The sequence below is a fragment of the Hyaena hyaena genome, unplaced genomic scaffold (genome assembly GCF_003009895.1).
Source record: "Hyaena hyaena isolate Hyena2069 unplaced genomic scaffold, ASM300989v1 scaffold_34, whole genome shotgun sequence".
Taxonomy (NCBI): domain Eukaryota; kingdom Metazoa; phylum Chordata; class Mammalia; order Carnivora; family Hyaenidae; genus Hyaena; species Hyaena hyaena.
Genome location: NW_024080665.1, coordinates 1482574 through 1496848, shown reverse-complemented (window position 1 = coordinate 1496848; position 14275 = coordinate 1482574). Strand labels below are relative to the sequence as shown.

Here is a 14275-nt window from a genome sequence, read left to right as displayed (position 1 = left end):
CCCAGAGTCGGCCCCGCCCCGTGGGACGGGCGCAGCCGAGGCCCCGCCCCCTCGCCGTCCCGCCACCGCAGTCCGTCCTTTCTCGCGCGCTCAGCCCTGTCCCAGACACCGCGCGGACCTGCCCCTTGCTCTCCCCGACCGCTATCAGCTCCAGCTCAGGTACTAGGCTTACCTCGGCTCCCGTGGGCCGCGCAGCAACCTGGCTTCGCCCCCACGCTTCCATTTCCTCCCCCTTCCTTCCTCCCCTCAGTCCCCAAGCCCCACGCTCGTATCATTGGTTGCTTGTCGGCTCATAGGTATCACCGCCTAAAATTTCCCCGAACAGCCTGAGAGTCCAGCAAAGGTTCCGGCCTGCAAGAGTGAACTCCACAAAAAGGACCAGAGATCCAGAGCATTAGACGAGCCCCTCAGCCTTAAAAAAAATAAAAATTATGTTATTTTGTACGTCTGTACATGATTATAATATTGAGAATATTTTCCTTGCTGGGGGAAAGTGTGCTTAGTGCAAGGCCTCATGAGGAGAGCATACAAAATACACATGGATTCCTTCAGACTCCACTTGTGTCTTTTTCTTTTATAATCCAATGTGTCCTAACTACACATAATAAAATTTAGCTGTGAGTGCATCTATAATGCTGAGTCCCGTGAGTCCTTGGAGTCTAGGAGTGGTCTTGGGAACCCATAACCAAATACCATATTTAGTTTTAAAACTTGTAAAACAATACTATATATTGTTAATGGACATGTACATATGAAGAAAATGCATAGGAATAATAAATACTAAATTCAGGGGAGTAGTTCTTGAGAGTGCAGGGAGTAGGACATGATTAAAGATACCTAAGGGACTTCAACTGTATTGGTAAATTTTTAAGGTGGTTCACTTTTATTATTCTGTAAACATTATTATTTGTCTAAAATATTTTTTTAAAGACTGGCTTATACAAAGTCCTAGGGTTCTTCACCCAGACGTCTCCAAACTCACAATCACCAATTCTGTAGATCAATCACCACGTCAATTTTAGAAAAACATCTAAAGCTAATGCCGAATTTCTCAATTCTTCTTTGACTGGTGGTCTTGGTCTTATGCCTGAGGCAGTGAGTTGCAATCTCTATACCTGGAGGTGAAAAGATCTTGTCTCAAATCTGTACTTCCCACTCCCTAGCTCAGTGACCTTGGCAAGTTATTCAACTCCTGTGCCTCAGTTTCCTCAACTGTAAAACGGGCATACTTTGCACTAGTCCTCAGTTACGGCTCAGATGAAACAGGTTTCACTTCCTGTAACCTCCTAGGCCTCCATGCTAAAAGTCACTTCTCTTCCAGCCTTCACAGCACTTTACAGATGACTTCTGATGAGTTTTGTTTGCCACTCCATTGGCCACTCTGATTAATCTGACAGAAATGGGACCTAATCCATTCTAATAGAATACTATCAACAAAACTCCAAGTAACAGGATGAGACCAATTTGCAGAACTGACCTTAACCATACCCAAGGGCCAGCACTCAACTAGCTAGATAAACAAACAACATAAAAAAACAAAACCAACCAACCATAAGCCATCAAGGTCTGCCTCAGAAAGCTAGGTGGCATTCTCGAATTTCTGAATTGACCTTACACCTGGCTTGAGGCATTAATCCGGGTATGGAGGATGTATTAGTGTTTGGAGACTCTACTGGGTCCACAAGGAAGTCAAGAACAATTCTATCATCCATAACCACATTGGCCAGTGAGCTGAGGCTCACCCGAATGCCTTCCAGGGGTGAGGTGGTATTATTGTTGTCTTCAGCTAAAGTCAGGGAATAATTTCATATCAACATTTCAAATAGGATGACTCTCAAGATAGGGATAACTTCTTGCAGAACGTGTATAAATAAATTAGCAAACCCTCCAGGAAGCTCCCCTATGTAACTAAAGGCAGCTTCATCTTGGAGGAATCTCTATGGTCATCTGAGGGCTACCTGATCTAACAGTGGTGCTTCCTTAAACAATTGAAGGTTGCTTACGACCCTCCCTATGGTACAAGGCACCGTGTTTTGGGAGGGGGCAGCAAGTTAATGCCTGACTTCCACACAGAAGGGACAGTCCTGAGGGCATATGTGATACCCCTGTTTACAACTGTTGGGATCTCCTAACTGGGATCGATATCATTCAGGGAACACAGGTCAACGGTGTCACTAATGAGGCCTCCTGGTACTTAGTAGGCTTCAGAGTCCCCATCCACTTAGTATGATTGAAACCAGTCCTTATTTTTGGAAAGACGGTCTGATGGGAGTTGGCCCAAACTGTCCCATACGTCCACACAAGAAAACAGAGCAATTGCTACAAGAATGAGGGTGAAGGAGACATGCAGAGGTTGTGTGTTTTACGGAGAGGAATAGGAGCTGCAAGTGCACCTGATGTTTCTGATAGTCATTCCCTTTAACCTACTGAGAAGTCTATCAAATTGTAGTCAGAGCCATCTAGTAGGGGATGTCAAACCCAGTAGTCAGTCAAAGTTAAGGAGTTTGCAACAGCTTGGTAGAATTGTACTAGGCCACTTTCCATTGAAAGGCTCCAGGGGTGACTCTTTTTCCAAATGTCATGATCTAGGACCATGTGAAACCAATGGGAGAATCCAGGTGCCTGAAACAGAATTCAATGAGAACCAGAGTTCAATGTGGCTAGGCTGCCATCTGGAAGTTGTAGCAACCAGGTTGGCCTGGGGATGCTGTTAGGGCAAAGATAACATCATGCCTAACAATGGTCAGGGCTGAATACAGACTTTTCAGAATAAATCTATATGACACTCTCCAATCCCTCTCATTTTGATCACTACCCCATAAGCAGCAATGAGAGTTAATTTTATGTGTCAATTTGACTGGGACAGGGGGTCCCCAGATATTTGATTAAGCATCACTCTAGGTATGTCTGAGGGTGCTCCTTGATCAGATTACTATTTGACTCTGTAGATTCAGTAAAGCAAACTGCCCTGTGAAAAAAAGGTGGGGTTCATCTAATCTATTGGAGATCTGAATAGGACAAAGTTGGGGTAAGGGAGAATTCGCTCTGTCTGCCTCTTCAAGCCAGGACATGGGTCCTTTCCCGCTCCTGAACTGGAATTTATACTATCAGTTCTCTGGGTCCTTAGGCCTTTGGATTCAGATTGGAACTACACCACTGGCTGTCCCGAGTCTCCAGCTTGCAGACAGCAGATCATGGAACTTTTCAGCCTCCATAATCATGTTACCCATTTTCTTATAGCACATCTCTTTATATATTCACGAACATATTGGTTCTTCTTTTATGGAGAATCTTAATGCTGCAGTAAAGAGTAAGTGACCGCTTTCTGGGGACAGCAACATTCAGTCGCCAAACTGCTTTACAAAGGTGTATTGACCAGGACAAGATAAGTGAAGTAGTCAGAAATCTTTTGCCTATATGCTGTTTACTGAGTAGGCTGTCCCAACATTCAACAATACTCGATGTCTGTGGATGGAGGAGTGAAAGTCAATCCAATACCTTGATTATCAGCCTTCTGTTGAGTGGTTTTCAACATTGTTTCAACAATAGCTCAGGGGCACCTGGGTGGCTCAGTCGTTTAAGTGTCCAGCTTTGGCTCAGGTCATGATCTCATGGTTCATGGGTTCAAGCCCTTGCATCAGGCTCTGTGCTGACAACCAGCTCAGAGCCTGGAGGCTCTTTTCAGATTCTGTGTCTCCCTCTCTCTCTGACCCTCACCTGTTTGTGCTGTCTCTCTCTCTCTCTCAAAAATAAATTTTAAAAAAACAACATAAAAAAATTTTAAACAATAGCTCAGTAGTAGCCTCCTGGCTGTCCAACTTTTTAAAAGGGTGTACTTGGTGCCTGCAAAGGATATGTGGCACTACTATACTAGGAGATGGGCCCACTACTCCACCGGTCATCAAGTTCTCACCTAAAGCTGTTGATTTCCTTTCTCACCTCTTAGGATTCTGTATTTTGTTAAATTACTCAAGAGGAAATAGGAACCACTTCTCTATATGCAGTAGTCCCTGAATGGGAGACTTAGAAGCTTTCACACTTCAATTGAATGTATAATTGCTGTCAATAACATTACTGTGAAAGCCATACAACAGTAACATCGAACGAGTTTAGAAGCTCCCCTACAGTTATTTTAATTTTCCTTTCCTACCACAGACTTTGTCCAAACCCTGCCAGGTGAATTCAGGCTCTCCTCCCAGCCCCGCCCCCCACTATGGGCACTCAGACCAAGCAATCTGAGACCGATATTGGAAAGCATAGCCACAGCCACCAAGAGATCATGCTCTATTACAGACAAGAGTTTGAGGACATCATGGGAGTAGGAGAGGCTAGCCTGCAGGGGGCAGCTGGGTCAGCGGGAAGGTCTCTTCTCTGACTCCTGCTTCAGGGTCAGTGCTGCTTCTTCACTTGTGTGCCTCTTGGTCTTGACGAGCACCTAGGGTTCAGCGGCTGCCATTTTTGTTTTGTTTGCCCACCTTGCATACTACCATGGATCTGCCCCACAGTCCTTGGTACTTCTGACCATCCCTGTGACCGGGGCTTCCTGTGCCCAGGGGACCAAACAGGATGGTGACTTAGATGCTTATATTCAACAGAGCTGTAAAAAGGGAGTCCCTCTCGTCCTCAAAGATCCCCAGCATAAATAGCTTCTTTCCTTGAAACAGAGGGAGAAAAGGATCAGGGGTTGTAGAGGGAGATTGGCCTTATGCTAGTAAACAAGGTCATGTATTTACTTTTATTTCAAATGGCTACCTGCTTGGACACAACAAACTCCTAATATATGTGGTCCTTTCAAACTCTGTATCTTTATTGCTGACACCATTTATTTCACCTTCAGGGAACCCTCTACTCATCAGTCACAGCCAGAGAGCCTTTAGCTGGGGCCACAGGTTTGCTGCCTTGTGAAAACATCCTTTCCTCCTCCTATCCAGAAAAGAGTGAACAACAACCTAAGTACCATTTGGGCAATGTGTTTCAATCCTACCTCTTGCTGTTTAGCCTCAAAATATTAACAGGTGGGACAGTGAAGGATCCTCACCTACGCACTCAGCAGCATTTACTGCCAGACCCCAGGTTATTTTCTAACATCCCCTCACCTGACCCATGACCTTGCTCTTTTAGAAAGCCATGTCTACCTGGATCCCATCCTTGTTACCCAAACTGTCAGAGTAGTCTATGAAAGGGCTACAATTTTATCCTACTTGCAACTAACAGGTTAGTCTACTATTTTATCATGGATACTGGTAGAAGATATGAGACTTCCAGACCAAAGACAAAGAAGTTTTACACTTACAGGAAGCAACGTGAGCATGTTTGTGCTAGTTTTCCAAGCTCCCCTCCCCAACAAAAGTGACTTGGGATAGGTCTACATGGATGCCTACATATTCAGGGGGATGTGTGATAGGAAAAGGATCCTGAGCTTGGGAGATTCAACATTTTTATAAAAGTGCAAAGTAGGGAAGAGACATTATTTCAATTCTCAAGATTGCTTATTGCTAGAAGAACACTAAGATATGACCCAGGAAGTGGTCAGGGTCTTATATTCACATGAAGCAAGAACATGCAGGGGTTCTCAGGGCTCATGCTAGACTGCTTCTCCTAACAGGTTTTCATTCTCCACTGGGTTACCTTCAACAGCATTATAAACCAAATCCAAAGAATTAAGAGCTTAAATACTATTCAATACTCATCAATGGTTTCCCACTGTCACAGGGTTTGTCACAAGGAACTCTCTCCCAAAAGGCCAAAGCTCTCTCACAGCAGCCAAGATCCCTGCAAAAAGTTCCCAGTCCTTTACTGTGGTCTCTGAACAGATCTAAGGTTGGCCTGATAAGACTGTGGGAGGGGTTTGGCTGTAAGACAACTCAACAGTTGTCATTCTTCCTTAATAAGCATTCTGTACCTGAATCCCTTCTCTCCCAAGCAAACCAGCTAACATTCTGAAAATTCACCTGGTTTCTGCCCACAAAAGTAGGGAATTTCCCTCTTTTCATGCTCCTGCAGGTGTGTGTCTCTGCAACTGCTGTCTGAAAGGGGAAGGAACCTGCTACCCACTCACAATGAATATTAGTGTCAGTAGTTACAATAGGGTAGAGAGCAAAGGCTAGCAGATCAGTGAGGAAGTCCACTAATGGTGGCATTAGCCATCTGGAAAGTAAGCAACAACCAGGGCACCTTCTGAGCAACTAACTGCCTCTGAACCTACTTCCCCAGTACTGAGAGCTTGCACCGCCTCTCCAATCCTCCTCATATCTCTAACAGACAATAATGTATTTAAATGTATTTATGGATTTCCGAAGAGGCGAAGATGGTGGAACAGCATGGACTTTTTTTTGTGTGTCTTGCATCCCTGAAATACAATCAGATCAATACTAAACCATCCTGCACATCTAGAAAACTGATTTGAGGATTAACACAACAATCTGCACAACCTGAACCACAGAATCACCAGGTATGTGGCGCGGAGAGGTGAACTGGGGGAGAGAAGTCGCAGAGGGGAGGGAGCTGTTTTTGATTTCAGAGAGAGAATGGGAAAAACACCCATCAAAAAGCAGCTGGAGAGAAAATGGAAACGTGGAAACAGCCACAGGGAGCGAACTAAAAAGGGAGGAGAAAGGAGAGGGTTTAAATTCCATTAAGACTCTATAAACAAGGGGATCACAGAGTCTGAAACTCGGCCGCTCGATACCTGTCAGTGCTCTGGTGAGAAGGGCGAATCCCCAGGAGCAGAGTCAAGTCCGGGGGGTCTTTGGGCCACATGGGGAGAGGCGGTTTCCCTGCTGGGAGGACTCCTCACAGGCAAAGGTCCTAGTGGATCCTGGAGAACAACCACATTCACTGGTGCTGGAACAAGGTCCTTAAGGGTGAAGCCTGGTGCAAGATGTGCGTGGTGATTTTCCATAATCCCAGAAAGGCTGCTGCTACACAATTGCGTGCACTTTTTCTGAGGCAGGCTAACGCCCATGTGCAGTCGCTGGGCATCAGCAGCAGCACGGTCCCACAAATGTTCCTGGGTGCAGCCAGCACCCAGCTATTGCTTGTGGAGACCCTCCTGCAGAGGGGCAGAACAGGTCAAAGCCACAGACCCCCAGAAGTAAGGGGTTGGGAAAAACAGCCGCATCTGAGATAAAACTCAGGAGGGTGGTGCCGCCCAGCGGCCTGACGGCTTGGTCATGGACAGAGAAAAGCGGGGAGTGGACAGACTTCTGATGGGGGGGAACAGAGTTCGGATACTAGAGACTGGGGACCCACGTGACGCCATTTTTACCCCGCAGGCGCATGTGCATACACACCTACAAACTCCACAAGGATCCACCCCCAGTAAGATAAGCAGCGCCATCTAGTGGAGCACAGAAACGTTACACTAAGCCCTGCCCAACTAAGCCAGTCTCCCTCTTCAGGAACACCCCAAGTCGCTCTGTCTGCTTAGTTTATAGGCTTCATACTTTGACTTCTAGGGGAAAAAATGATGTAATTTCAATCATATTTCACTCTGTTTGCTGGTCCATCTATTCGATTTTTTTTCTTTTTCGTTTTTCTTTTTCTTGAATACAAAAAGAAAAAACTTTTATTTTCTATTTTTATCAAAAATATTTTTAATTTTTCCTACTATATTTTTACTGTTTTATAAATTTTTCAAATTCTATTTTACTTCCATCATCTCATTTTATTCATTTTTTCAAATTTTCAAAAGTTTCCCCCCCCCTTTTAATTCTCTAATCTATCAAGCCCCTTTCAACACCCAGACCAAAACATACCTAGGATCTTGCATCATTTACTTGATTTTTTATCATGTGTGGTTTTAATTTTTTAATTTTAATATTTTTGTTTATTTTTAACCTCATCAATTCCTTTTCTTCCTTCAAAATGATGAAATGAAGGAATTCACCCCAAAAGAAAGAGCAGGAAGAAACGACTGCCAGGGACTTAACCAACAGATAAAAGCAAGATGTTTGAACCAGAATTTAGAATTGTGATAATAAGAATACTAGCTGGGGTTGAAAATAGATTAGAATTCCCTTCTGAGGAGATAAAAGTAGTAAAAGCTAGTCAGGATGAAGTAAAAATATTATAACTGAGATGCAATCTCAAATGGATGCCAAGGTGGCAAGGATGGGTGAGGCAGAACAGCGAAACAGCGATATAGAGGGCAAACTTATGGAGAATAATAAAGCAGAGAAAAAATGGGAGACTAAGGCAAAAAGCACAATTTAAGAATTAGAGAAATCAGTGACTCATTAAAAAGGAACAACATTAGAATCATAGGTGTCCCAGAAGATGAAGAGAGAGATAAAGGGGTAGAAGGTTATGTGAGCAAATCATAATGGAAAACTCTCCTTACCTGGGGAAAGATACAGACATCAAAATTAAGGAAGCACAGAGGACTCCCATGAGATTCAACAAAAACCAATCATCAATAGGCATATTATAGTCAAATTCACAAAATACTCATGCAAGGAAAAAATCATGAATGCTGCAAGGGAAAAAAGTCCTTAACCTATGAGGGAAAACAGATTAGGTTTGCAGCAGACCTATCCACAGAAACTTGGCAGGCCAGAAAGGAGCGGCAGGATATATTCAATGTGCTGAATTGGAAAAATACACAGTCAAGAATTCTTTGTCCAGCAAAGCTGTCATTCACAATAGAAGGACAGATTAAAAGTTTCCCAGACAAAGAAAAATTAGAGGGGTTTGTGACCACTAAAGCAGCCTTGCAAGAAATTTTAAGGCGGACTCTCTGAGGGGAGAAAAGGCGGGAAAAATAAATAAAGACCAAAAGCAACAAAGACTACAAAGGACCAGAGAACACCACCAGACACTCCAACTCTACAAGAAACATAATGGCAATAAAGTCATATCTTTCAGTACTCACTCTAAATGTCAATGAACTAAATGCTCCAATCAAAAGCCACAGGGTAACAGAAAGGATAAGGAAACAAGATCCACCTATATGATGTTTACAAGAGACCCACTTTAGACATAAAGACTTTAGACTTCAGATGGAAAGGAAGGGGATAGAGAACCATCTAGCATGCTGATGGTTGACAAAAGAAAGCCAGAGTAGCCATACTTAAACAATCTAGACTTTAGAATAAAAACTGTAAAAAGGATGAAGAAGGGCATTATATCACAATTAAGAGGGTCTATCCACAAAGTGGACCTAACAATTGTAAACATTTATGCTCCAAATGTGAGATCACCCAAATATGTAAATCAATCACAAACACAAACTCATTGATAATAATATAATATTAGGGGACTTCAACACCCCACTTATAGCAATGAACTGATAATCCAATCAGAAAATCGACAAGTAAACAATGGTTTTGAATGACACACTGCACCAGATGGATTTAACAGATATATTCACCCTAAAGCAGCAGAATATACATTCTTCTCCAGTGCACATGGAACATTCTCCAGAATAGATCACATACTAAGACACAAATCAGCCCTCAACAAGTACAAAAAGATTGAGATCATACCATGCATATTTTCATACTACAGTGCTATGAAACTTGAAATCAACCACAAGAAAAAATTTGGAGAGGTAACAAATACTTGGAGAAGAATTATGGGGCTACCTGAAAAGTTAAAGAGGAAATTAAAAAGTACATGGAAGCCAATGAAAATGTTAATAACACAGGCCAAAACCTCTGGGACGCAGCAAAGATGGTGATAAGAGGGAGGTATATAGCAATCCAGGCCTTCCTAAAGAAGGAAGGAAGATCTCAGATACACAACCTAACCTTACACCTCAAAGAGCTAGAAAAAGAACAGCAAATAAAACCCAAAATGAGCAGAAGGCAGGAAATAATAGATAAGAGGAGAAATCAACGCTACTGAAACCAAAAAAAACAGTAGAAAAGATCAATGAAATCAGAAGCTAATTCTTTGAAAAAATTAACAAAATTGATAAACCCCTAGCCCGTTTGATCAAAAAAAAAACACAAAGGACCCAAATAAATAAAACCAAGAATGAAAGAGGAGAGATCACAACCAACACAGCAGAAAAAGAAAAAAACAATAATAAGAGAATATTATGAGCAATTATATGCCAATAAAATGGGCAATTTCTGGAAGAAATGGACAAATTCCTAGAAACATATAAATTACCAAAACTGAAACAGGAGGAAACAGAAAATTTGAACAGACTCATAACCAGTAAAGAAATTGAATTAGTAATCAAAAATCTCCCAAAAAACAAGAGTCCAGGGCCAGATGGCTTTCCAGGGGAATTGTACCAAACATTTAAGAAAGAGTTAACACCTATTCTCTTGAAGCTGTTCCAAAAGGGAGAAAGGGAAGGAAAACTTCCAAACTCTTTCTATGAAGCCAGCATTCCTTTGACTCCAAACCCAGACAAAGACCCCACTAAAAAGGAGAGCTATAGACCGATTTCTCTGACGAACATAGATGCAAAAATCCTCAACAAGAATATTAGCCAACTGGATCCAACAATACATCAAAAAAATTATTCACCACGACCAAGTGGAATTTATACCTGGAAAGCAGAGCTGGTTCAATATCCGCAAAACAATCAATGTGATTCATCACAACAATAAAAGAAAGGACAAGAACCACATGATCCTCTCAATAGATGCAGAGAAAAGCATTTGACAAAATACAGCACCCTTTCTTGATAAAAACCCTCAAGAAATTCAGGATAGAAGGATCATACCTTGAGATCATAAAAGCCGTATATAAAAGACCAAACGCTAATATCAACCTCAATGGGGAAAAACTGAGACTTTCCCCCTAAGGTCAGGAACAAGACAGGGATGTCCACTCTCGCCACTGTTATTCAACATAGTGTTGAAGTCTTAGCCACAGCAATCAGACAACACAAAGAACTAAAAGGTATCCAAATTGGCCAGGAGGAGGTCAAACTTTCACTCTTCACAGATGACGTGTGGAAAACCCAAAAGATTCCTCCAAAAAACTGCTAGAACTGGTCCATGAATTCAGCAAAGTGGCAGGATATAAAATCAATGCACAGAAATTGGTTGCATTCCTATACACCAATAATGAAGCAACAGAAAAAGAAATCAAGGAATCAATCCCATTTACAATTGCACCTAAAACCATAAAATACATAGGAATAAATCTAACCAAAGAGGTGGAAAATCTATCCACTGAAAACTATAGAAAGCTTATGAAAGAAACTGAAGAAGACACAAAGACATGGAAAAACATTCCATGCTTCTGGATTGGAAGAACAAATAAATTTGTATGGAACCACAAAAGACCCCGAATATCCAAAGCAATCTTGAAAAAGAAAATCGAAACTGGAGACATCAGAATCCCGGACTTCAAGCCGTATTACAAAACTGTAATCATCAAGACAGTATAGTACTGGTATAAAAACAGACAGATCAATGGAACAGAATAGAGAACCCAGAAATGGACCCACAAACGTATGGCCAAATGATCTTTGATAAAGCAGGAAAGAAATAAAGACAGTCTCTTCAGCAAGTGGTTATGGGAAAATTGGACAGCAACATGCAGAAGAATGAACCTGGACCACTTTCTTACACCATACACAAAAATAAACTCAAAATGGATGAAAGACCTAAATGTGAAACAGGAAGCCATCAAAATCCTTGGGGAGAAAGCAGGCAAAAACCTCTTTGACCTTGGCTGCAGCAACTTCTTACTCAACATGTCTCCAGAGGCAAGGAAAACAAAAGCAAAAATGAACTATTGGGACCTTATCAAAATAAAAAGCTTCTGCACAACAAAGGAAACAATTAGCAAAACTAAAAGGCAACCGATGGAATGGAAGAAGATATTTGCAAACGACATATCAACAGAAGGTTAGTATCCAAAAATCTATAAAGAACTTATCAAACTCAATACCAAAAAAACAAAGAATTCAGTGAATATATGGGCAAAAGACATGAATAGACACTTCTCCAAAGAAGACATCCACATGGCCAACCAACACATTGAAAATATGCTCAACATCACTCATCATCAGGGAAATACAAATCAAAACACAATGAGACACCACCTCACACCTGTCAGAATGGCTAACATTAACAACTCAGGTAATGACAGATGTTGGGGAGGAGGCAGAGAAAGAGGATCTTTTTTGTACTTTTGGTGGGAATGCAAACTGGCATAGCCACTGGAAAACAGTATGGAGGTTCCTCAAAAAATTAAAAATAGAACTACTCTATGGCCCAGCAATTGCACTCCTAGGTACTTATCCAAGGGATAGAGGTGTGCTGTTTTGAAGGGGCACATGCACCCCAATGTTTATAGCAGCACTATCAACAATAGCCAAAGTATGGAAAGGGTCCAAATGTCCATTAATGGATGAATGGGTAAAGAAGATGTGGTATATGTATATACAATGGAGTATTACTCGGCTATCAAAAAGAATGAAATCTTGCCATTTGCAACTGCGTGGAGGGTATTAAAAGTGAAATTAGTCAGAGGAAGACAAATATCATGACTTCACTCATATGAGGACTTAAGATAAAGAACAGATGAACATAAGGGAAGGAGAAGCAAAAATAATATAAAAACAGGGAGGAAGGGAGGCAAAGCATAAGAGACTCTTAAATACAGAGAACAAACAGAGGGTTGCTAGAGGGGTTGTGGGAGGGAGGATGGGCTAAATGGGTAAGGGGCATTAAGGAATCTACTCCTGAAATCATTGCTATACTATATGCTAACTTGGATATATAAATTGAAAAAATAAATAAGAAATTTGGAAAAAAAAAAGAGGTTATGAATCCTTGCAATTATTCTTAAAGTAGTTGTGGATATAAGAAGTCATCTGAGCTGAGCATATGTACTGTTGGGCTTGGTTGTTAAGAATATTCTATTCCATGAGGCTGTCTGTAGGAACAGGATAAATTCTACAAAGAATATTGTGATTTAGCAGTTTTTCTTAGATAGTTTCTATCAGGGAGACAAAGTTTGGGGTAGGGAGAGATAAGGTAAACAGTTGGTGAGACAAAAGGATCTCAATTGAGGAGGAATCCGGACCCAGAGAAAAATGTAACTGGTGTATTCAAAGGAACTCTGCATTTTTTGCCATTCTATCAGGTTGTTTCAGAACAAAGAAAAGACTGTTTCTAAAACAAATATATATAAATGCACCAAACACTAAATACATGTTAGTAGTTGAAATTTACAAATAATATGAGATCCCTTTCCCCACTCTTCTTACAGTCTTATATATTTTGGAAGATGCTAGTCCATCCTAGGTGCATGTGGGGAGTTAACAGCCAGGAGGAAAATGTGATGGGGCTCAGAGTTCCGGGTGGGAGGGGTGCTGTAGACCTACTAAAGAGAAAGAGCAGCCAAGCAGCACTCAAAAAACAGGCTGGGGTGACCACTGGCCACTCTAGGTGCTGAAAGCCGGTGAGAGGTGGGTGCTCTGTAGCCTCATAAACCCATGCTGAGGCTTGAGCCTGTTCAAGTGGCAGGAAACCGTCCTAAAATACCACAAGTGTGGTGGGGGTGGGGGCGGGAAGAGGGGCTGACCAACTGCCACCCATGGCTGGGCTGCTAACCCACTTCTTAGAAAACCACACTGCCTCAAATGGTTTCTGGAGTCAGGGGAAAACCTTAAGAGATCCATACAGCTTATGAAATCTCAGTGGGGTTTATGGGCAGATTTAAGGGATTACAGGACTTTTTCAAATTTTCCTAAGAAATATTTTCTATGTGGACATGTCTGGGGGTAAAGGAGCCTAAATCATCTCAAAAGATACATGATCCAAAACTTCTTTGACAGGGTCAGACTCTTCTCAGAGAAGAAATAAGATTTGCTGGAGGTGACACGTTAGAATAAAGTTGGAAAACCACCCAGGTTTCTGGTCTTTCAACTTGAGGACCTACTTTTCCCTCCTTTCCCCAAACTCACTCCTCCCTTGGAATAGTGAGACACTGGAAAACAAACATCTTCTAACAGGAAAATAGTTAAAATGTTTATACTATGGTAGATCATACAACTATTAAAAATGAGTTTGGGGGCACCTGGGTGGCACAGTTGGTTAAGTGTCCGACTTTGGCTCAGGTCATGATCTCATGGTTCGTGGGTTTGAGCCCTGTGTCAGGCTCTGTGCTGACAACCAGTTCAAAGCCTGGAACCTGTTTCAGAGTCTGTGACTCCCTCTCTCTCTGACCCTCCCCTGCTCATGCGGTCTCTCTCTCTCTCAGAAATAAAGCATTAAAAAAATTTTTTTAAAAATGAGTTTGACCTGGGGTGGCTGGCTGGCTCAGTTAGTAGAGCATATGACTCTTGGTCTTGGGGTCA

General features: G+C 42.0%; 1 long non-coding RNA gene across 1 annotated transcript; it reads left to right on the top strand.

Annotated features, from left to right (window-relative positions):
- Positions 1 to 58: 58 nt before the first annotated feature.
- LOC120229637 lies at positions 59 to 633 on the top strand. The gene is made up of 2 exons (XR_005527794.1): positions 59 to 159; positions 297 to 633. It is a non-coding gene; the product is annotated as an uncharacterized LOC120229637 (long non-coding RNA).
- Positions 634 to 14275: the final 13642 nt, after the last annotated feature.